General features: G+C 37.2%; 1 long non-coding RNA gene across 1 annotated transcript in view; it reads right to left on the reverse strand.

Moving 5' to 3' along the window:
• The window catches only part of LOC134737138 (uncharacterized), a 291,305-nt gene that overhangs the window by 139,950 nt on the left and 128,017 nt on the right, over positions 1–23,338 (reverse strand). The window contains exon 2 of the long non-coding RNA XR_010121747.1: positions 20,812–20,875. This is a non-coding gene — a long non-coding RNA (uncharacterized lncRNA). The remainder of the gene's footprint in view (positions 1–20,811; positions 20,876–23,338) is intronic.

Here is a 23,338-nt window from a genome sequence, read left to right on the forward strand (position 1 = left end):
TGATCATTTTAGCCACATCCCTTTGCTCCTGCAGCGCTGGAGGTGGTAGCTCTTTCTACAGTTATTACCTCTGTGAAAACATTTTGCTTTTTAGGTTACCTAAAATTATGGGTTGAATTGTGGACATCTGTATTAGTCAGCTTTCACACTGCTGTAAATACCTGAGACTGGGTAATTTATAAAGGAAAGAGGTTTACTCATAGTTGTTGACTCACGGTTCTACATGACTGGGGAGGCCTCAGGAAACTTACAGTCATGGCGGAAGACAAAAGAGGAGCAAATATCTTCTTCACAATGCAGTAAGAAAAAGAGAGCAAGCAGGGGAAACCTCCACTTATAAAACCATCAGATCTCATGGGAACTCACTCACTATCATGAGAACAGCATGAGGAAAACTGCCCCCATGATCTAATCCCCTCCACTAGGTCCCTCCCTTGACATGTGGGGATTACAGTTCAAGATGAGATTTGGGTAGAGACACCGAGCCCAAACCATGTCACTCCCACAAAACCTCTATGTTCTAACTCCTCAGTACCTGTAAATGTGACCTTATTTCGAATAGGGTCTTTGCAGATGAGATAATTAGGCGGAGTCTAATCCAATAAGATCAATAAGATCATGTCCTTATAAAAAGGAGAAACTGGGACAGACATGCACACAGGGTGAATACCATGTGAACAATGAAGGCAGAGATCAGGGTGACATACTACAAGCCAAGGAGTGCCAAAGACTCCATGGAACTACCAAAAGCTAGGAAAGATGCATGAAGCAGATTCTCCCTCCCAGCCCTCAGAAGGAAGAAATAATGCTGAAATACTGCAAGAAATACTACTTGATCTCAAACTTCTAGCTTCCAGAACTATTATTGATTTATTATGAATAGATTTTGCTTTATTTTTTAAACAAATATTTTAAAAACAAGTTTATTAATAACCAATTGATTTCTGTTGTTTGAGGCACCTAGTTTATCAAACTATGTTATGCCAGCCCCAGAAAACAAATATACCTAGTTAACAATTTTTTAAAATTAAATTCTCTGTTTAAATAAATGGTGTGACTTCTTTCTCCTGACTGGATACAGAGAATCATGGAACCTGTTTTTATTGTGGCAATCTTAATGGTCACTCTGAGCACATCACTGCCATATGATTATTTAGCTTTAGCAGGAACGTGTCTAATCATGAAACAGTTAATGCCTTCTGGAGTAGCCCCTTCCACTTTTAGTGGTTCTTAGGAAGGCTGCATAGTGAACCTTCAAATATTCCTTTTGTAGAAGATCACAAATCATTCCTTTAGTAATTTATTCCAGTATGATGCCCAAGGTCAAGTTCAAGCTGACAAGTCTATGGAATTGACTCCCTGCACCCCTGAGAAATTAAAGCTCTCTTTGCCAAACATTTGGTGTCTCTTCTGGTCTTTAGCAGTGCTCAGAGTTCACAGAAAAGGGATTAGCAGGCTGATCACAGGCTGGGATGTGGTCCAATCATAAGAAGAATTTACTCATTAAAAGAGCAAAGTGTCCTCTTAGGAAATGCCTCATTCTTGTAGACACACTGAGTTGTCCCATGTGATTTTTGTTATTCCTTATCAAGACTCTATGTACTCCATACTATTTTAGTGCTTTTGTTTGCAATGTAACTTAGCAATCCTCTTAATTGGCTTTAATAATATTTATCTTACATTGAGTTCTAGAATTAATAACAAAATTCCATCAAATCTGAGCCACTTTCCTTAATTTATTGTTGGTAGCCTATTTTTTTACCTCTATGAAAATATTATCTTCTAAACCCTGAGATTTTCAAAAAGCACTGTGTAGGGGTTTCATTTATGACACATCCCAATCCCTTCTCACTTTCCTTCTCAAATAATGCATTACTAATCAAGATCTGGTTTTAAGATTAGACATGTCTTTTCAACAATTTTATGCAGTGCAGGGTGCATTTCTAGCCTTCATTTACACAGCTATTGTAGAATCCTAAGACAACAATTCCAGAACTGAAAGGCCACTTGGACAACAGTATTACCAGGCATAATTCATGTAAATCTTCATTATTAGCCAATTTGAATGGATCTAAAAATAGTGTGAGTTGATTGGGAACCTGGAAAGGATGATTGTAGGTAAGTAATATTCATCTCACTAGGAAGGAATTTTAAACATTTTCCAGGTGGCACAACTTGTCCTTATCCTCCATTAATTGCAACTTCAAAGTTTTCAAGGCCAGCAAGGTAATTTTTCCTGCCAGACTCTTCCCATATTGGTAAGTTAGAAATAGTGATAATAACTAATGAAATATGAAAATCTTCACTTAGAACCTCGACTTTGAAAACCAGAGGATGATCATAATGCACCACTGTGAAAATCATTGTTCTTATTTCCAGAAACATTTCCTCTGGTGGAAAATAACTATGATGTGTATTTTCCTTATTGGAAGTGACTTCCATATCAAAGTGAACACGTTTGCTTCTATATAAAAGGGAATACATGAAGATTTTGAGCCTTCACTCTGAAGTAAAGTATATCTGTGGTCTGACAAGTGAGTAAGGTTTAGTTTTAAGAAAGTTACAAATCAAAGCCAAAATGAAGCAAAAATGCACTTAGGGGTTTCAGTGTCTATACTTAATCATGTTAAACAATTAAATGTTCTAAAATATACTGTTTCCTCCACTTTCTGGCTTACCATAATTCTCTGCAATACAAAGAATGTTTACTCGATGAATAAAACTCACAGACGTGCAAGCTTTAAATTATAAGCCCATCTTGGTCATGACTTATCTGCTCCCAAATATTAGACTGTAATAAAGATAATTCAAAGAGCAAAACAGACAATTCTTAAAATGCAGTTTCACATACAGGTGGTGAGGATACATGCCTCCATAGAAACAGTATTGTCTAAAAGAACCAAAAGTAGTGGTCAATATAGATGAATAGTACAGAAATATATAAATGCCCACGTATTAGTTTGTTCTCATGCTGCTATGAAGAAATACCCAAGATTGGGTAATTTATAAATGAAAGAGATGTAATTGACTCACAGTTCTGCATTGCTGGGGAGGCCTCCAGAAATTTACAATCATGACAGAAGGCAAAGGAGAAACAGGCACCTCTTCACAGGGTGGCAGGATGGAGTGAGTGCAAGCAGGGGAAATGCCAGATGCTTATAAAACCATCAGATCCCAAGAGACTCACTCACTATCATGAGAACAGCATGGGGGAAACCACCCCCATGATCTGATTACTTCTACCTCATCCTGCCCTTGACATGTGGGGGTTATGGGAATTAAAATTCAAGATGAGATTTTGTGTGGAGACACAGCCAAGCCATATCAGCTCAAGTTTTTAAAAAAGTTATTGATGTTCATGGACTGAATTGTCTGCAGAGAATCCAGGAACAATTACCACTCCTCTGGCTTCTTTAGATGCCTGCGTATCTGCTCAACCATCCACTGGCTTAGAAGGTAAAAGTAAAAATGTGTTTCTGGAATTCCTCCAAGTCAATTTTTTCTTTCACTACTTTTCCCTATTTCATTGGTTTTCTTCCTCTTCTTTTTACCCTTTTTGTTTCAGGTATATCCACCACTGAGTAAAAGATACCTCACTCCTGAAACTCAGGCCAATCCCCACCAAAGAGGAGAGGTGGATTATACAAAGAGAAAAAAAAAAAAAAAAAGAAATTTAGAGGTTATATATGTGACACAACAGTTACTGACTGTGACACCTGTTCTTATATCTACTGTCATACTATTTATTTAGATTTTACAAATATAAAAAAAGATAATTAAACACCTTTCTAAAAAAAATTGACCATTCTTAAAAATGTATAAACATGGCAATTTATAAGAAAGAGACTACAAATAATCCCAAAAGATATATATCTTCCCTAATAATCAGAATCATCTCATGGGATATTAGCAATAGAATATAATTTCCTCACTCCTGGTTTCCATGAAGAGGCACATTCTCACATTCCTTGCAACTCTCTGTTCTTTATTTTCCTTTCCCCGGGGGAGTGGAAGTGAGTTCTTTGCAAAGTAAACTTGTGAAGGGTTACCTCCTTTGCTTAGCTGAGCTCCAACCTCCTTCGCCACCATTTCCATCTTCTCTCTGCTCTGCCCACAGGGAGGGAGGTAAAGGTTGGTAAAAGACCAATGCTGCTGTGACTGATGAGTCAATCTTCTTATTCTGGGGCTTGCATAACATAAAAGTAGTGCATTTGGATCCCACGTTAATCCATCACCTTCTAAACTGGCCTGTATCAATTGTATAGATGTTAGTTTGGACTTGTCTTTATATTTACCTATTTGTTTATTGGAAAAGATGGATGCAGTTTATTGTCTTGTAGACTCTAACATATTGGTCATAATTTACATGCATGCTGCATTAACAGTCAATACATAGAGAGTTAAATATAATTATCACTGAGAGCTTGGATTTACAAAATTGAGCTTAACCAATCAGGATCTTAAAAACAGTTAAATAGAAATAAAAATCCCTTTAAATTGAAATATGGGTGTTGATCACCCTTTAAGACTTTAATACTTCATGTTCCCTTATATTTCCTCATCGGAGGGTTCCCAGAGCACTTAAGTTTGAATTAAAATTTTCTTTCCCAGTTCCTCTATTACATATTATACCGCTAGTGTAGTGCTTGCCAAAATCCACCTTGTCATACAAGCATTTGTGTATTGTTTTCACTGGAAATCAGGGGCCATGGGTTATTGTAATGATATGCTTCCAGTTTCTAGATACATGCCCTGCATACCCAATAAGCCCTTACAGAAATCAATTAAATCAGTTTCCTTGGAAGCTAACCAACAACAAATAGTTGGATAATAAAATCACATTTGTTCCACTTTATGAAATAGTTTTAGTTAGATTAGATGACTTTGCATTTTTTAACTCTGTAATGACCTATATCTCTATGATGTTTTATAGAAATTTAATTTCTATAAAAAGTTCATCTAATGAATATTATTTAATGGAGCTGGCAGTGAATCATTCTACACATGAATAAATACTTGGTAAGGGGAATAATTAATTCCTATATCCCTTTTTCTGATATTCCTCTTAACATACGTGTTTTTTAAGTCTATTTTTTCCTATTATTATTTTAAGAACTGCAATCTGGATATTATTTTTAGAGTGGCAGATAATTGACATAATTTGACTATCTCAATTTGTTGAAATTCTGTCCTTTGGAAACTGATGATTGTAACATCATAAGATGTAGGAACGTCTATTTAGTCGTGGATTTTATAAAGAACAAGTGATAACATAGAAGCCTTGATACTATGGAAAGAACTAAGGTTTATAATGAGAGAATCTGGCATATAACCCTGGGTCAACCACTTATTAGTTGTAACTTTTGGCAAATAACTTATTGTGGATGATTTTCACATATGAACTTGGATGGTTATTTCGCTAGGTAATTGAGAAGATCAAGTAAGATTATTTATGTAAATATGCATTGCAAATTTAAAGCTTTATATAAACATTAATTGTTAACATTATTTTTAAAATATCACATTTGTAGATGTCTTTTTCTGGTCTCGTTGTTACTACAAAGATGTTCATCTACTTGATGAATTCCCTCCCACATGGGCCTACTTCTCTGTTTATATATTATCTTAGGAAACACTTGTTTTAAAAGAAAAAAAACTTACCCAAACTAGTATAAGTTAAAAAAAGCAATTAATTTATTAGGAAGATTAATACCAATCCTCAAGCAAGAATTTCTTATACTTTTTAAGAATTTTAATACTATTGCCAGACTCCATCAGGGTCCCAACATTAATTCTGAGGGAAAAAATTCTAATTGGAATCTTTTGTTTCACCAATGTTTGTATGCAAACTCAGCCAGAAAAATACATGAGCACCTTAGTTCTACCAGTTAGAGGGAGTGGAGAATGGAAGCAAATACTCAAAGATTGTGATGAACATGGGAATGGACAATGACATTTTCCCTTTAATATACCACTCACGCTGTCTTAATTAACAGGATAATTCTTTATGGTCAGACTCTGGAGGTCTAACTTGATGAACAGCATAAATATGTATGTAGAATATCTCACCCAACATTAGCACACAATAGTCACTCAATAAATGGTAGCTTTTATCCCTGGTTTCTCATATACTTAAAAGTACGTATTTCAAAAACATCTATTGAATAAATGAATTAGTGATTAATAAAAATTTAATAAAATCAAGTGAATATACTAAAAGCAACTCAGTTTCCACTTATCTTCTTTTTTGTCCATAACTTAGGTCTCAGGATTAGAAGAGCTAATTTTCTGTAAAATCTGTTCTTATCACCAATCTGCGCCATCTTAGAGGAAATATAATACTATTGAATATAATCATACTGAGAAGCTAAGGAAGCTATATTGAGTTTGGGAGGTTTTTGTGGACTTTCCTAAATAATCAGGTTTAAGTGTTTAAAGTGAGAAAATTCTGGAAAGCAAAACGTTTTCATATATGCTACACCGATTGTGTTGCTAAATGCTTTGCATTTTTCATCAGGTGATAAATGCTTTTTGGGAAAGAACTTGGAAAAGATAATGAAGATCAGTCAAAGAACAAATAACGTGAACTAGGAAACTTGGGGGATTCTTCCCAGCTCTGTCATATGAGAAGATGAGCAAAAAACTTGGTCTCATTGAATCTTGGTTTCTTAACCTATAAAATAGTTATACAAGAAGTTCTTTCTCTATTAATTGTCAGGGCACATATACACTGAGTACACAATAAACTTCCTAGATCCCACTCAAAATTCCCCTATTTTTTAAATCACTTTCTTCAGGAGATCTACCACTTGGTATGGGCCACCTTTAAGGGAGGGGAAACACAGCCTGCCAAAGATCCTCTTGGGATAAGGAAACACAGGAGGAGGGCTAACTGAAAGTTAGCACTGACGCATGGGAACAAAGGTGGAGAGCGCATCTTCTTCCCCCACGTTAGAACACTATTGTGGACTGTTCCAGATGTAGCCACAGTTCTTCCTACCAAGGGCTGCTAAGCAATCAAAGAAAGTGCTTTTCATACTTTTCATGGTGGCTTCATCCCTCTGAACGAGAGCCTGTGCACACTTGGACTTTCAAGAAGGGTGGGGCCCTTCTCACCCTCCTTACACAGAGTGGCAGCACCTTGGCAATGGAGGACACACCATGGAGTTGCCTGCCCAAGTCCCATTTGGAGTTGGGCTCTGTCCCAAGCCCCATTTTAATGGTAATTGACAGGAGTAACCATGGCCTGCAGCAGCTATACTCAGGCAGGGTGAGGGTGAATGAACAAAAGAAAAAGCCTTTATAAATAGAAGGTCATGAGCCCCATGATAGAGGTGTGATAGAGAAGTGGATTATGTTCCTGCCAGCTCAGGATGAGGAGCTGTTGTACCCTACCCTATCCCTTATCCCAAGACCTTAGTCTACCCACTGCCCACCCCCCCCCCCCATTAAAATCTCTTCCCACAACCTCCATCAGGGTGGGCAGGTACACTCAACACCAGTCTACCTGCAAGCTCTCACTCTTAAAGCACCATATACTGGACGGCAGTCTACATTACACCACCAAACAAAAATCCTGCTACCAGAGGGCTTAGTGATAGTCCATGAGATAAGCCTCCTGAGACTTCCACACCCTTAGCCTCACAGGGTCGGCCCTTATGTCCAAAACACTATTATAACAAACAGCATATGGTTGCACAGAAGCTATCTGCAACCAAGGAACCCATACAGAGCCTTGGCCCACTGAAAGTGCATAGAAATTAAGCCAAAAAGCCAAACACAATATACAACACATTTATACACTCAAGGAGAAAAGGAATTTTTAAAAATAATCCAAACAATATCAAATGCAGAAAAAGAAGTAACAGCTCTCTGAGATGAAAAGGAATCAGCAAAAGAACTCTGGCAGTACAAAAAGGCAGAGTGTTGTGACACCACCAAAGGATCACATTAGCTCTGTAGCAATAACAGATCCTAACCTGATTGAAATATCTGAAGTGACAGATAAAGAATTCAAATATGAATGGCAAAGAAACTCAATTAGATCCAAGAGACAATTGGAATCTAATACAAAGAAACTAGGAAAACAATTCAGGTTATGAAAGATGATATAGCTATATTAAGATAAATAAACCAAAAGAACTTCTGGAACTGAAAAATTCACTACAAGAGTTTCAAAATTCAGTTGGAAGCTTTAACTCTAGACTAGACCAAGCAGAACTTGAGGACCAGTCTTTCAAATTATCTCAGACAAAAATAAAGAAAAAAATTAAAAGAATAAATGAAGCCTTTGAGAAATATAGGATTATGTGAAGTGACAAAATCTATGACATTTTGTCATTTCTGAGAGAGTAGAATAAAAAGTAAGCAACTTGGAAAATATATATAAGGAAATAATTCAGGAAAACTTCCCTAATCTTGCTAGAGAGTCGATATTCAGATAGAAGAAATCCAGAGAATGCCTATGAGATACTATGTTATACAACAATCCCCAAGGCATATGTTCATCACACTATCCAAGGTCTAAGCAAAAGACAAAAAATTTCAAGTTAGCTAGAGAAAAGGGCCAAAATACCTATAAAGGAACTCTCATCAGACTTAAGGTGTACTTCTCAGAACAAACCTGACAAGCCAGAATAAATTGGGGGCCTATTTTTAACCTTCTTAAAAAAATGCCAACCAAGATGATATGCTTTGACTGTGTCCTCATCCAAATCTCATCTTGAATTGTAGTTCTCATAATCCCCATGTGTCATGGGAACAACCCAGTGGCAGGTAATGGAATCATGGGGGTGGTTACACCAGTGCTGCTGTTCTCATGATAGTAAGTGAATTCTCACTAGATGTGATGGTTTTGTAAGGGGCTTTTCCCTGTGTTGCTTGGCACTTCTCCTTGCTGCTGCCATGTGAAGAAGGACATGTTTGCTTCCCCTTCTGCCATGATTTTAAGTTTCCTGAGGCCTTCCCAGCCCTGCAGAATTGTGAGTCAATTAAACCTCTTTCCTTTATGCATTACTCAGTCTCAGGTATGTCTTTATTAGCAGTGTGAGAACGAACTAATACGGTAAGTTGGTACCAGGAATGGGGTGCTGCTGTAAAGATACCTGAAAATGTGGATGTCACTTTGAAACTGGGTAACAGGCAGAGGTTGGAACAGTTTAGAGGACTCAGAAGAAGATAGGAAAATGTGGGAAAATTTGGAACTTCCTAGATACTTGTTGAATGGCTTTGACCAAAATGCTAATAGTGATAAGGACAATAAGGTCCAGGCTGAGGTGGTCTCAAATGGAGATGAAGAGCTTATTGGGAACTGGATTAAAGTTCCCACTGTTGCTATGCAAAGAAACTGGAGGCATTTTGCCCCTGGTCTAGAAATCTGTGGAATTTTGAACTTGAGAGAGATGAGTATCTGGGAGAAGAAATTTCTAAGCAGCAAAGCATTAGACAGGGAAAAGAGCATAAAAGTTTGGAAAATTTGCAGCCTGATGATACAATAGAAAAGAAAACCCCATTTTCTGGGAAGAAATTCAAGCTGGCTGCAAACATTTGGATAAGTAACAAGAAGCCAAATGTTAATCACCAAGACAATGGGGAAAATGTCTCCAGGATATGTCAGAGACTTTCACAGAAACCCCTCCCATCACAGGCCCAGAGCCTAGGAGGGAAAAATGGTTTCCTGGACCAGGTTCAGGGCCACCCTGCTGTGTGCAGCCTTGAGACTTGCTGTCCTGTGTCCCAGCTGCTCCAGTTGGGGCTAAATGGGGCCAAAGTACAGCTTAGGCCATTGCTTCAGAGGGGGCAAGCCCCAAGCCTTGGGAGCTTCCATGTGGTGGTTGGACTACAGGTGCACAGAAGTCAAGAATTAAGGTTGGGGAATCTCCACCTAGATTTCAAAGAATGTATGGAAATGCCTGGATGTCCAGGCAAAAGTTTGCTACAGAGGTGGAGCCCTGATGGAGAACATATGCGAGGGCACTACACGAGAGAAATGGGGGTTGGAGCCCCACACACGTCCCCATTGAGGCACTGCCTAGTGGAGCTATGAGAAGAGGGCTGCCGTCCTTCAGACCCCAGAATGATAGATCCACTGACAGCTTGCACTGTGCACTTGTAAAAGCTGTTCAATGTCAGCCCATGAAAACAGCCAGGAAGGGGGGCTGTACCTTGTAAAGCCACAGGGGCAGAGCTGCTCAAAGCTGTGAGATCCCACCTCCTGCATCAGCGTGATCTGGATGTGAGACACGGAGTCAAAGGAGATCATTTTGGAGCTTTAATATTTGACTGCCCTGCTATATTTTGGACTTATATGGGGCCTGTAGCCCCTTCATTTGAGCCAATTTCTCCCATTTGGGATGGGTGTATTTACCCAATGTCTGTACCACCATTGTATATGGGAAGTAACTCACTTGCTTTTGATTTTACAGGCTCATAGCTGAAAGGGACTTGCCTTGTCTCAGATGAGACTTTGGAGTTTTGTGTTAATGCTGCTGGAATGAGTTAAAACTTTGGGGGACTGTTGGGAGGATATGAGAATTGGGGCCAGGGGAAGAATTATAAGGCTTGGCTGTGTTCCCACCCAAATCTCATCTTGAATTGTAGTTCCCATAATCCCCACATGTCATGGGAAGAACCCAGTGTGAGGTAATTGAATCATGGGGGCAGTTACCCCCACATTCTGCTGTTCTTGTGATAGTGAGATCTCACAAGATCTGGTAATTTTACAAGGGGCTTTTCCCCCTTTTGCTTGGCACTTCTCCTTGCTGTCACCATGTGAAGAATGACGTGTTTGCTTCCCCTTCTACCCATGATTGTAAGTTTCCTGAGGCCTTCTCAACCCTGCAGAACTGTGAGTCTATTAAACATCTTTCCTTTTTAAATTACCCAGTCTCATATATGTCTTTATTAGACATGAGAACAGACTAATACATAAGAATTTTATATTCCTGGCAAATGAAACTTCATAATGAAAGTGAAATAAAGTCTTTCCCAGAAAAACAAACACCAAGGGAACTCATCACATCAAAATTGGCCCTACAAGGAATGCTTAAGGAAGTTTTAAACATGGAAACAAAAGAACAATATTTGCTATTATAAAAGCACACATAAATATGAAGCCTCAGACCCTATAAAGTAATCACACAATCAAGACTACAAAGCAACTAACTAACAGCACTATGACAGGAACAAAACCATGCATGTCAATAATAACCATGGACATAAACAGTATAAATGCTCTACTCAAAAGAAAGAGTGGCAAATCGAATGAAAACAACAACAACAACAACAAGAACCTATCTGCTGCCTTCAAGAGTAACATCTTCCATGTAATGCTACCCATAGGCTCAAAGTAGAGGGAAGGCTACAGATATTTAAGCAAATGGTAAACCAAAAAGCCCAGAGTTTACAATCTTTGTGTCAGATGAAAGAGACTTTAAACCAACAACAGTGAAAGAAAAAAAAAAAGGCAATGACTGGTGTTACATAATGATAAGGTGTTCATGTCAAGAAAATCTAACCATCTTAAATATATATGCACCCAACATCAGAGCACTCGATTTATAAAATAAATACTACTAGATCTAAGGAAAGAAATAGACAGCCACACCGTAATAGTGGGGGTCTTTAACACCGCACTAAGAGCATTAGACAGTGTGAAGCAGAAAAATTACAGAGATTCTGGACTTAAATTGGACTCTGGACAAAACAGACCTAATAGATATTTACAGAATAGTCCACTCGACAACCACAGAGTATTTCTTCTTCTCATCTGCCTTTGAAACATTCTCTAAGATTGACCACATGCTCGGTCATAAAGCAAGCCTCAATAAATAAGTAAATAAAAATAAAAATCATACCAAGCCTCTTCTTGGACCACAGTGGAATAAAATCAGAAATTAATACCAAGAGGAACACTTTAAACCACACAAATACCTGGAAACCAAACAACTTGCTGCTGAATGACCTTCGGGTAAACAACAAAATGAAGGCAGAAATCAAAATGTATTTCGAAACAAAAGAAAATAGAGACACAACATACAAAAGCCTCTGGGATGCAGCAAAAGCCGTGTTGAGAAGAATGTTTTTAGTGCTAAATGCCTACATTAAAAAGATAGAAAGATCTCAAATTAACAATCTAACCTTGCACCTAAAGGAACTAGAAAAACAAGAACAAACTAAACCTAAAGTTAGCACAAGAAAACAAAAAAGAACTAAATGGAACTGAGACCAAGAAAAACATACGAAGGATCAACAAAACGAAAAGTTGGTTTTTTGAAGTAATAAACAAGGTTGATAGACTGCTGGTTACATTAACCAAGAAAAAAAAAAAAGAGAAAAGATCCAAACAAATATAATGAGAAATGACAAAGTTGACATTAGAAATGAAACTACCATTGCAAAATTATAACTGAGACAGTAGAAGAGATCTGACCTAACCATCTCTATCTTGCTTTCAATCTCCATGCTGTTCTCATTCATTCCTGAAAGCAGGCTGAACTAACTTTCACAGGAACTTAATTTATAACTTATAGTTTAAAAAAAGACAATAATAGCCCTTACCCAAAACAAACCTCCTTCCTGCCTGGGGACTAGATCGCCTTTGTAGGACTAACAGATTAGCCAGAAGATTGGAAATAATGGCTTAGGAGTCATGCAGCTGGAGTCTACAAGATTCTGACCCTCTCAAAACTGTTCCTAAGATCAGTGCTTGAGATATTTTGCAGATCCTACACTTGATGGATTAGCTGGCACCACCTAGATCAATAAACCAGCTCTTCTGATCTTGTGGCCACCACCCAGGAACTGACTCAGTGCAAGAGGATCAACTCCCTATGATTTCATCTCCAATCCAACCAATCAGCACTCTCAACTCACTGGCCTTCACCCACTCACTAAAGTATCCTTAAAAACTCTGATCCCCAAATACTAGGATATTTGATTTGAGTAATAATAAAACTCTGCTCTCTCACACAGCTGGCTCTGGGTGAATTATTTTCTTTATTGCAATTTCCATGTTTTGATTAGTCAGCTCTGTCTGGGAAATGGGCAAGATGTACACGTTGGACAGTTACATAAAGGTTACCACAGAAATACCAAAGATCGTCAGAGACTACTATGAACATCTCTATGCACACAGACTAGAAAACCTAGATGAAATGGATAATTTCCTGAAAACACACAATGTCTCAAGATTGAACCAGGAAGAAACTGGAATCCTGAATAGACTGATAACAAATTATGAGATTGAATCAGTAATAAAAAAAAATCTACCAACCAGAGAAAGCCCTGGACCAAATGGATTAATGGCCTAATTCTACCAAACATACAAAGAAGAACTGGTATCAATCCTAATGAAACTATTCTAAAAAAAAAATCAAAGAGGAGGGACTCCTTTCTTACTCATTCTGTGAAACTAGTATCATTCTAATACCAAAATCCAGCAAGGACAAAACAAAAAGAAAACTACAAGCCAATATCTCTGATGGACATAGATGCAAAAGTCCTCAACAAAATACTAGCAATCTAAATCCAGCATCACATCAAAAAAAGTAACTCACCACTACCAAGTGGGATTTATTCCTGTGATGTAAGGATAATTCAATATATACAAATCAATAAATGTGCTTCATCACATAAAATTAAAAACAAAACCCATATAGTCTTCTCAACAGACACAAAAAGCATTTGATAAAATCTGACATCTCTTCAAGAATGGAACCCTCACCACTAGATATAGAAGGAATATACCTCAAAATCATAAGAACCATCTATGACAAACCTACAGCCAGCATCATACTGAGTGGGCAAAAGTTGGAGTGGAACCAGAAGAAAACAAGGATATCCATTCTCACCACTCATATTCAACATAGTACTGGATGTTCTAGCCAGAGCAATCAGACAAGTAAAAGAATCAAAAGGCATCCAAATAGGAAGAGGAAGTCAAATTTTCTGTTTGCTAGTGGTATGATTTCATACATAGGATACCCTAAAGATTCCTCCAAAAGACTCATAGATCTAATCAATGACTCCAGTGAAGTTTCAGGATACAAAATCAATTTACAAAAATCAGTAGCATTTTGATACATCAATAATGTTTAAGCCGAGAAACAAATAAATAATGCAATCCCATTTACAATAGCCACAAAAAATATCTAGGAATACATTTAACGAAGGAGGTAAAATATCTCTACAAGAAGAACTACAAAACACTGCTTAAAGAAATCATAGATGACACAAAGAAATGGAAAACATTTCATATGTGAATTGGAAGAATCAATATCATTAAAATGACCATACTCCCCAAAGCAATCTACAGATTCAGCAATCTACAGATTCAAGACAATTTCTATCAAATCACCAATGGCATTTTTCACAGAGTTAGGAAAAACAATTCTAAAATTTATATGAAACCAAAGAATAGATTAAATAGCCAAAGCAATCCCAAATAAAAAGAACAGAACTGGAGGCATCACATTACTTGACTTCAAAGTATTCTGCAAGGTTATAGTAACCAAAACAGCATGGTATTTGTACAACCAAATAGAGAAACAGATCAATGGAACAGAATAGATAACCCAGACATAAAGTGACACACCTACAACCCACTCAGGTTTGACAAAGTTGACCCAAATAAATCATGGGGAAAGGACACCTTATTCAATAAATGGTGCTGGGAAAACTGGCTAGCCATATGCAGAAAAAAGAAACTGGGGACCTACCTCTCGCACATGCAAAAATTAACTCAAGGTGGATTAAAGATTTCAATATAATTCCTCAAACCATAAAAATCCTAGAGGTAAATCCAGGAAAAACTTTCTCAACATTGGCCTAGGCAATAAATTTATGACTAAGACCTCAAAAGCAAATGTAACAAAACAAAAAATTGACAGCTGTGTCTTAACTAAAGAGCATCTGCAGAGCAAAATAAACAATCAACAGAATAAACAGACAACCTACAGAATAGGAGAAAATATTTGCAAAGTACACATCCAACAAAGGACTAATATCAAGAATCTATAAGAAACTTAAACAAATTAATAAGAAAAAAACACAAATAAGCCCATTAAAAAGTGGGCAAAGGACATGAACAGATAATTCCCAAAGGAAGTCATATAAGCAGTGAATAAACATGAAAAAATACTCAACATCACTTATCATCAGAGAAATGCAAATTAAAACCACAATGAGATACCATCTTACACCAGTCAGAATGACTATTACTAAACAGTAGAAAAATAACAGATGTTAGTGAGAATATGGAGAAAAGGAACACTAATACACTGTTGGTTGGATGTAAATTAGTTCAACCCCTATGGAAAACAGTATGGAGATTTCTCAAAGACCTAAAAACAGAATTACCATTTGATCTAGAAATCCCACTACTGGTAATTGCCCAAAGAAAAAGAAATCCTTCTATCAAAAAGACACCTGCTTTTTCTCAACATGTTTATCTCAGCACTATTCACAATAGCAAAGTCATTGAATCAACCTAAGTGCCTATCAATGGTGAATTGGATCAAGAAAATGTGGTAAATATACCCCATCGAATATTACACAGCTGTAATAAAGAATGGAATTCTGTCCTTTGCAGCAACATAGATGCAACTGGAGGCCATTATCCTAAGTGATCTAGTGGAGAAACAGAAAAGCAAACACCCCATGTTCTCTCTTATACCTGGGAACTAAACAATGGGTACACATGGACATAAAGATGGGAACAATAGACACTGGGTACTGCTAGAGTGGGGAGGGAGAGAAAGGGTCAAGGGTTGAAAAACTATTGAGTATTATGCTCACTACCTGAGTGATGGGTTCAATAGAAGCCCAAACCCCAGAATTATGCAATATACCCTTGTAACAAACCTGCACATGTACCCCTTGAATCTAAAATAAACAAATAAACAATGTAAATAAAAAGTAATAAAAACAAAAAATATTAAATGAATCAAGAAAATGTCTGTGACTTCAAAGCAGAAATGTAAAGAAAACCTGTTACAGGTGGTAAATTTGGACGAAATAGAGTTGAGCTCTGAGAGTTAACCCTCACGTTTCAGTGCTCAGTGAACATAGTGTATGTGCGACAGTTTTGAAAAACTCATCTAATAATTCTTGACTTCAAGTGATGAATTCACAGGTTTGGACAGGCTACAGCAAAAACAAAGGATATTCCCTAAGGGCCCGGGCCCACACATCAGATCTATAGGATAACTGGACCTGACGGGGAAAGAACCACACACGCATGCTCTTGTTACTTTATATTCCTTAAACTTTATGCCCAGGAAGATGCCCCAAAGAAAGATAGAAATGAAGGAGGAGAAAGCAGCCCGACTATTTCCACAGAGAGAGACATAGGCATTTAATCCTGAGCCTTCACTGTGAATCCCAATAGCTTTCACAACAACAAAATTGAGAGAAACATTACTCCAAAGTGGAAAACAATAACATGGGGAGAAGACAATTGATTTTTTTAAAAACACCATTTTGGCTCCAAATGCAGCAGCTAATTCTCTTTTACTCCATGCCATACAGACTTCTTCAGAAATTCCACAAGTTCTCCCAATCATGATTGTGAAAATCTAAATAGAAACTAGCTGTGATTGTTAATACTGAGTGTCAACTTGGTTGGATTGAAGGATACAAAGTATTGATCCCGGGTGTGTCTGCCAGGGTATTGCCAAAGGAGATTAACATTTGAGTCAGTAGATTGGGAAAGGCTGATCCACCCTTAATCTGGGTGGGCACAATCTAATCAACTGCCAGTGCAGCTAGAATATAAGCAGGAAGAAAAATGTGAAAAGAGAGACTGGCCTATCCTCCCAGCCTACATCTTTCTCCCGTGCTGGATGCTTCTTGCCCTCAAATATTGGACTTCAAGTTCTTCAGCTTTGGAACTCAGATTGGCTCTCCTTGCTCCTCAGCCTGCAGACAGCCTATTGTGGGAAGTTGTGATCATGTGAGTTAATAACTTAATAAATTCCCATATGTATATTCCATTAGTTCTGTCCCTGTAGAGAACTCTGACTAATAAACTAACGTCGAAGTTACATATAGCTATGACCAAAACAAAACTGCAGCAAAAGTTAAAAGGAAAGAATTATCAGTAAAAATCAGATTAATAATGTATAAAGAACTGAGATCACACTAAGAAATACATAAGAAAGTGTTTGGGAAAATATTTTTTAATAATAAGAGATAAATGACTATGATTTTTTAAGAAAATACCTCGAAGGAGAAATGTAGAACGTGTAAATAAAGGAGGTTAAAATAAAATGTCAGACTTTAGCAACAAGTAGAAAAGTAAAATAAAGAAACTTCTGAGCACAAGCACTTTATAATCAACAACAACAACAACAAAATAGAAAAACTTGGCTGAAAATACAGGACAAGAAACCTCACAAAATTACTCAGAATACAAAAAGCACACAAAAGAAAAAATTGATAAAATTGAACATCAAAAAATTAAGTGTTCTGTACATCAAAAATACAGATTAAAAAATGTTAAGCAAGCCATAGACTGGAAAAAATATTTCTAATATTTATACCTAACATAATTATATCTTCTATAGATCAATAATAAAGACAACCCAATTTTTGAAAAAAAGAAAGGACTTGAACCAATGCCCCAGAAAAGGATATATGCAATTGCAAAAAACACACATGAAAAATTGTTTGGCATTATTGGTCATCAGGGAAATTAAAATAATATCATTACTTTAATTTTCATACTATCTGATATGGTTTGACTGTGTCCCCACCGAAATCTCAACTTGAATTGTAGCTCCCAGAATTCCCACGTGTTGTGGGAAGGACCCAGTGGGAAGTAATTCAATCATGGGGGCCAGCCTTTCCCATGCTATTCTTGTGATAGTGAATAAGTCTTATGACATATGATGGGTTTATCATAGGTTTCCGTTTTTGCTTCTCTCTCATTTTTTCTCTTGTTGCTGTCATGTCAGAAGTGGCTTTCACCTTCCACCATGATTCTGAGGCCTCCCCAGCTATGTGGAACTGTAAGTCCAATTAAACCTCTTTTTCTTCCCAGTCTCAGGTATGTCTTTATCAGCAGTGTGAAAACGGATTAATACACTATCTATAGCATGAGATACTATTTCATGACCACAAGAATGGGTAAAGTAAAACATTAATAATATCGAATGTTGGTGAGAATATGGAATAATCATTACTCTTATTCATTTTTGGTGGGATCATAAAAAGGTGTCATTACTGTGGAGAATAGTAGTACAGATGCCTTACTGATAGAAATATATCTACTGCATGTGGATGGTTTGCCTGACAGCACCCCCAGAGGACTCAGAAAACAGTCAGTAACAACTACTGGACAAGTGAATAAATACCCCTCCAGAGGATTCTAGCACTTACTCATTAAAAGCCACTAATTTTTTAGTCTTCCCAGAAGAGACCCTAGACATCATTGAGCAAGACAAAGTCATTTTTATATCCTTACTGTGCTTTGTTTGAATCTCTGTTCCACAAATTTGTGAAAATCATAAAGCAGTTGGTTTAAGCCAGTACAATAACTAGACCAGTAAACTTGGGGTCATCGTTATGTAGTAATAATAAGTGGAACAGAAATTTGGGAGCTGGAAGGAGGAAGCTAACATGACAAAAACATGGCATTGGCTTTGAAACTGGATTAGATGGGAGCCAGAAGAGCCTTGGGAAGACCATCAGTAAAGGCCAGATGATACTGAGGGAGACGATTATGCAAGCTGGAAGTACAGGGAGATAAGTGTTATTAGAAGCTGGGGAAAAAAAGATTTTTTTTAAAGTGTTACAAAATTTAGCAAAATTGTTCCATGTAACAACATAAAAATAGAAAATAAATATGATTGTATATCTAGAAAACTCCATTGTCTCAGCCCAAAATCTCCTTAAGCTGATAAGCAACTGCAGCAAAGTCTCAGGATACAAAATCAATGTACAAAAATCACAAGCATTCTTGTACACCAATCACAGACAGCGAGCCAAATCATGAGTGAACTCCCATTCACAATTGCTTCAAAGAGAATAAAATACCTAGGAATCCAACTTACAAGGGATGTGAAGGACCTCTTCAAGGAGAACTACAAACCACTGCTCAATGAAATAAAAGAGGATACAAACAAATGGAAGAACATTCCAAGCTCATGGGTTGGAAGAATCAATATGGCAAAAATGGCCATACTGCCCAAGGTAATTTATAGATTCAATGCCATCCCCATCAAGCTACCAATGACTTTCTTCACAGAATTGGAAAAAACTACTTTAAAGTTTATATGGAACCAAAAAAGAGCACGCATCGCCAAGTCAATCCTAAGCCAAAAGAACAAAGCTGGAGGCATCACGCTACCTGACTTCAAACTATACTACAAGGCTACAGTAACCAAAACAGCATGGTACTGGTACCACAACAGAGACATAGATCAATGTATCAGAACGGAGCCCTCAGAAATAATGCCGCATATCTACAACTATCTGATCTTTGACAAACCTGACAAAAACAAGAAATGGGAAAAGGATTCCCTATTTAATAAATGGTGCTGGGAAAACTGGCTAGCCATATGTAGAAAGCTGAAACTGGATCCCTTCCTTACACCTTATACAAAAATTAACTCAAGATGGATTAAAGACTTACATGTTAGACCTAAAACCATAAAAACCCTAGAAGAAAATCTAGGCAATACCATTCAGGACATAGGCATGGGCAAGGACTTCATGTCTAAAACACCAAAAGCAATGGCAACAAAAGCCAAAATTGACAAATGGGATCTAATTAAACTAAAGAGCTTCTGCACAGCAAAAGAAACTACCATCAGAGTGAACAGGCAACCTACAGAATGGGAGAAAATTTTTGCAACCTACTCATCTGACAAAGGACTAATATCCAGAATCTACAATGAACTCAAACAAATTTAAAAGAAAAAAAAACAACCCCATCAAAAAGTGGGCGAAGGACATGAACAGACACTTCTCAAAAGAAGACATTTATGCAGCCAAAAAACACATGAAAAAATGCTCATCATCACTGGCCATCAGAGAAATGCAAATCAAAACCACAATGAGATACCATCTCACACCAGTTAGAATGGTGATCATTAAAAAGTCAGGAAACAACAGGTGCTGGAGAGGATGTGGAGAAATAGGAACACTTTTACACTGTTGGTGGGACTGTAAACTAGTTCAACCATTGTGGAAGTCAGTGTGGCGATTCCTCAGGGATCTAGACCTAGAAATACCATTTGACCCAGCCATCCCATTACTGGGTATATACCCAAAGGACTATAAATCATGCTGCTATAAAGACACATGCACACATATGTTTATTGTGGCACTATTCACAATAGCAAAGACTTGGAACCAACCCAAATGTCCAACAACGATAGACTGGATTAAGAAAATGTGGCACATATACACCATGGAATACTATGCAGCCATAAAAAAGGATGAGTTCATGTCCTTTGTAGGGACATGGATGAAGCTGGAAACCATCATTCTCAATAAACTATCGCAAGGACAAAAAAACCAAACACTGCATGTTCTCACTCATAGGTGGGAATTGAACAATGAGAACACATGGACACAGGAAGGGGAACATCACACTCTGGGGTCTGTTGTGGGGTTGGGGGAGGGGGGAGGGACAGCATTAGGAGATATACCTAATGCTAAATGACGAGTTAATGGGTACAGCACACCAACATGGCACATGGATACATATGTAACAAACCTGCACATTGTGCACATGTACCCTAAAACTTAAAGTACAATAATAATAATAATAACAATAATAATAAAGGAAATACATACCTGACAAACCCGAAGATCTAGACAAGATCTCCAATAAAAGTGTTGAAGGTGCCTCCTGACCTCTTTAAGCCACCTGTAATAGAATGAGAGAAGAAAGAGTTTTTGAGTAAAATTTGGAGGAACATACAGGAAGCTATCCTGTACACTTTACAGGATAGTTTCAGCAGCAAACTATTCTCAAAGCAAGAGACTTAAGCCAAAAATCATATCAAAGCTGAATAGCCTATACTTGCAGATGATTCCAGTTTCTTAGTCTTTCCTTCTGAGGCCCCAGACATCTTGGAACAGAACAGAAACAAAAAGCAGAAGCAAAACAAAACAAAATAACCTATCCCTGTTACACCCTGTCTAGAGTCCTGACCCAGGCAATCAGGACTGATTGCCTGATACCCCTGAGTTTTGGGGTGGTTTGTTATGCAGCAATGGTAGCAAGAACAGAAAGAAAAACAAAAATGGCCCCTTTTATCTAAGTTGTCAAATTTTCTGGAATCTGAAATGAATATAGCAGAAGTGAAGCTGAGTGAATTTGAGTTTACTTCAGAAAGTGATACAGCTTCTTCCTTGTGGGTAGAACGGTTACCTTTGGAGACCAGAGCTTCCGTGTATGAAAGGCAATTACTCTGAGGTTGCCATGCTGTGAGGAAGCCCACGGCACATGGAGATGTCACATGTGGCTTCCCAGTTAACAGCCCACTTCTCAGGGGCCAGCCAGCAGCCATGCTCATCTTCCAAACATGTGAGTGAAAATACTTGCAGAAGATTCCCAGCTCCAGCTTTAAATTTGCCCTCAGTTTTTTAGTCTTTCCTGCTGAGGCTCCAGGCATCTTGGAACAGGAAAAAAAACTATCCCTGTTGTGCCCTTTCTGGAGTCCTGATCCAGAGAACTGTTGAATGTGATACCACTGAGTTTTGAGGTGGTTTGTTATGCAGCAATGGTAGCAAGAACACTATGAAAGACAAAAAATGGTCTCTTTTATCTAAGTCGTCAAATGTGCTGACCTAAATTTACTCACACTCTTTATTTATTATCCTTTTAATATTTGTAGGATCTGTGGTGCAGATCCTAATATATTATGTTACAGGAAAGCTTTTTCTTTCCTGATATTGATGATTTTTATTTCCTCTCTTTTTTACTTAAGTCTACCTAGAAGCTTGTGAATTTTGCTTACCTTTTCAAGGAGTTAGCTTTTGGCTTTCTTAATTTTTTCCATTGTCTCTGTGTTTTCTACCCTCTTGATTTCTGCCCTTTATTATTTCCTCCTACCTACTTAATTTAGGTTTCTTTTTGCTTTTTTTTTTCTAGCTTTGTGAAGTGGAACCTTAAGTCGTTGAATTTAGATCTTTCTTCTTTTCCAATATAAGTACGTAAAATTCTGTTTCCATCCAAGCACTGCTCTGTGTGTATCCCACAAATTTTGACACAGATTTGAGTTATCTATTTGTAGTCAATTTCTACTTCAGTGTGTTTAAGACTAGTTGAGTGCGGTAGTGAGAAGCAGGGAAAAAGTAGAACAAGGAGTTCAATGTGTAACTGACTGTGAACAATCAATTGAAATAATTCACTACCTTTGGGCCTAACTGCAATGCATTTTTATTTTTATTTTATCAGACACTACATTTCAGAGAAGAGGAGAGCCATGTTAGCAAAACATGGTCTTTTCATACAATAATGCCTAAAAATCTTGCTGTATAATTTTCACTTAAATTAATGGTCATTTCACCTCCATGTGAAATAAAGTGGGGAAATTTAAAAATTGCAGATTTTAGTAAAAAATCATTGAAAATAATGACGAAAGCAATAGGATATTTTGTCTGATTGCATCATCATGTCTATATTTAAAAGGGATAAAAAACAGACATACCAGCATTAGTGAATACAAATGACAGGAAAGAACAGCTGGTGCTACAGTGCACTTATAACATATGGCACATAATTCTCATATATTATTACCCTGTGAGCCCTACATAGGTAAGCAGCCCCTTCAGTGTACGAGAACACCTGTGATTAGCTCCAACCAGGGAAGTAGCAGCAATGGGTGTTCAGCTAATCAAGAACAGATTGATATTTACAGTTGATTACCGGGTTTTCTTTTTGACCAGTTTCTAATACAATTATTCTGAAGCCAGTGGCATTTCATATTACAAGGTAAAAGTATTTTATTTAATTTATACTACTATTCTTTTTAAAGTCATTAATCTACAAAATCTATGAGGTTTTAAGTCATATATATATATATATGTGACTTATATGTGATTTGTTGTAGGAGGTTTGACAATTGCTTACTATTGGCTAATTATCATTTGTTTTATACATACTCGTTCATTTATTATTTTCATCCCATAGACTTTTTCTCTTTTCAAATATCCTATCTTTAAATGAAGAAATAGAAAATTTCATAGAGATTAAATAAGTTGCCTAAAGTAACATAATAATTAGTCTACACAAGGTTCTAACCTAGGTCTGTTTTCATCAGTTGCATTATGTTGGAGATTTATTTATACTAGACAATAAGTCCTTTTCTCCATTTCAACTGTA

This window comes from Symphalangus syndactylus, chromosome 7 (assembly GCF_028878055.3).
Source record: "Symphalangus syndactylus isolate Jambi chromosome 7, NHGRI_mSymSyn1-v2.1_pri, whole genome shotgun sequence".
Lineage (NCBI taxonomy): Eukaryota > Metazoa > Chordata > Mammalia > Primates > Hylobatidae > Symphalangus > Symphalangus syndactylus.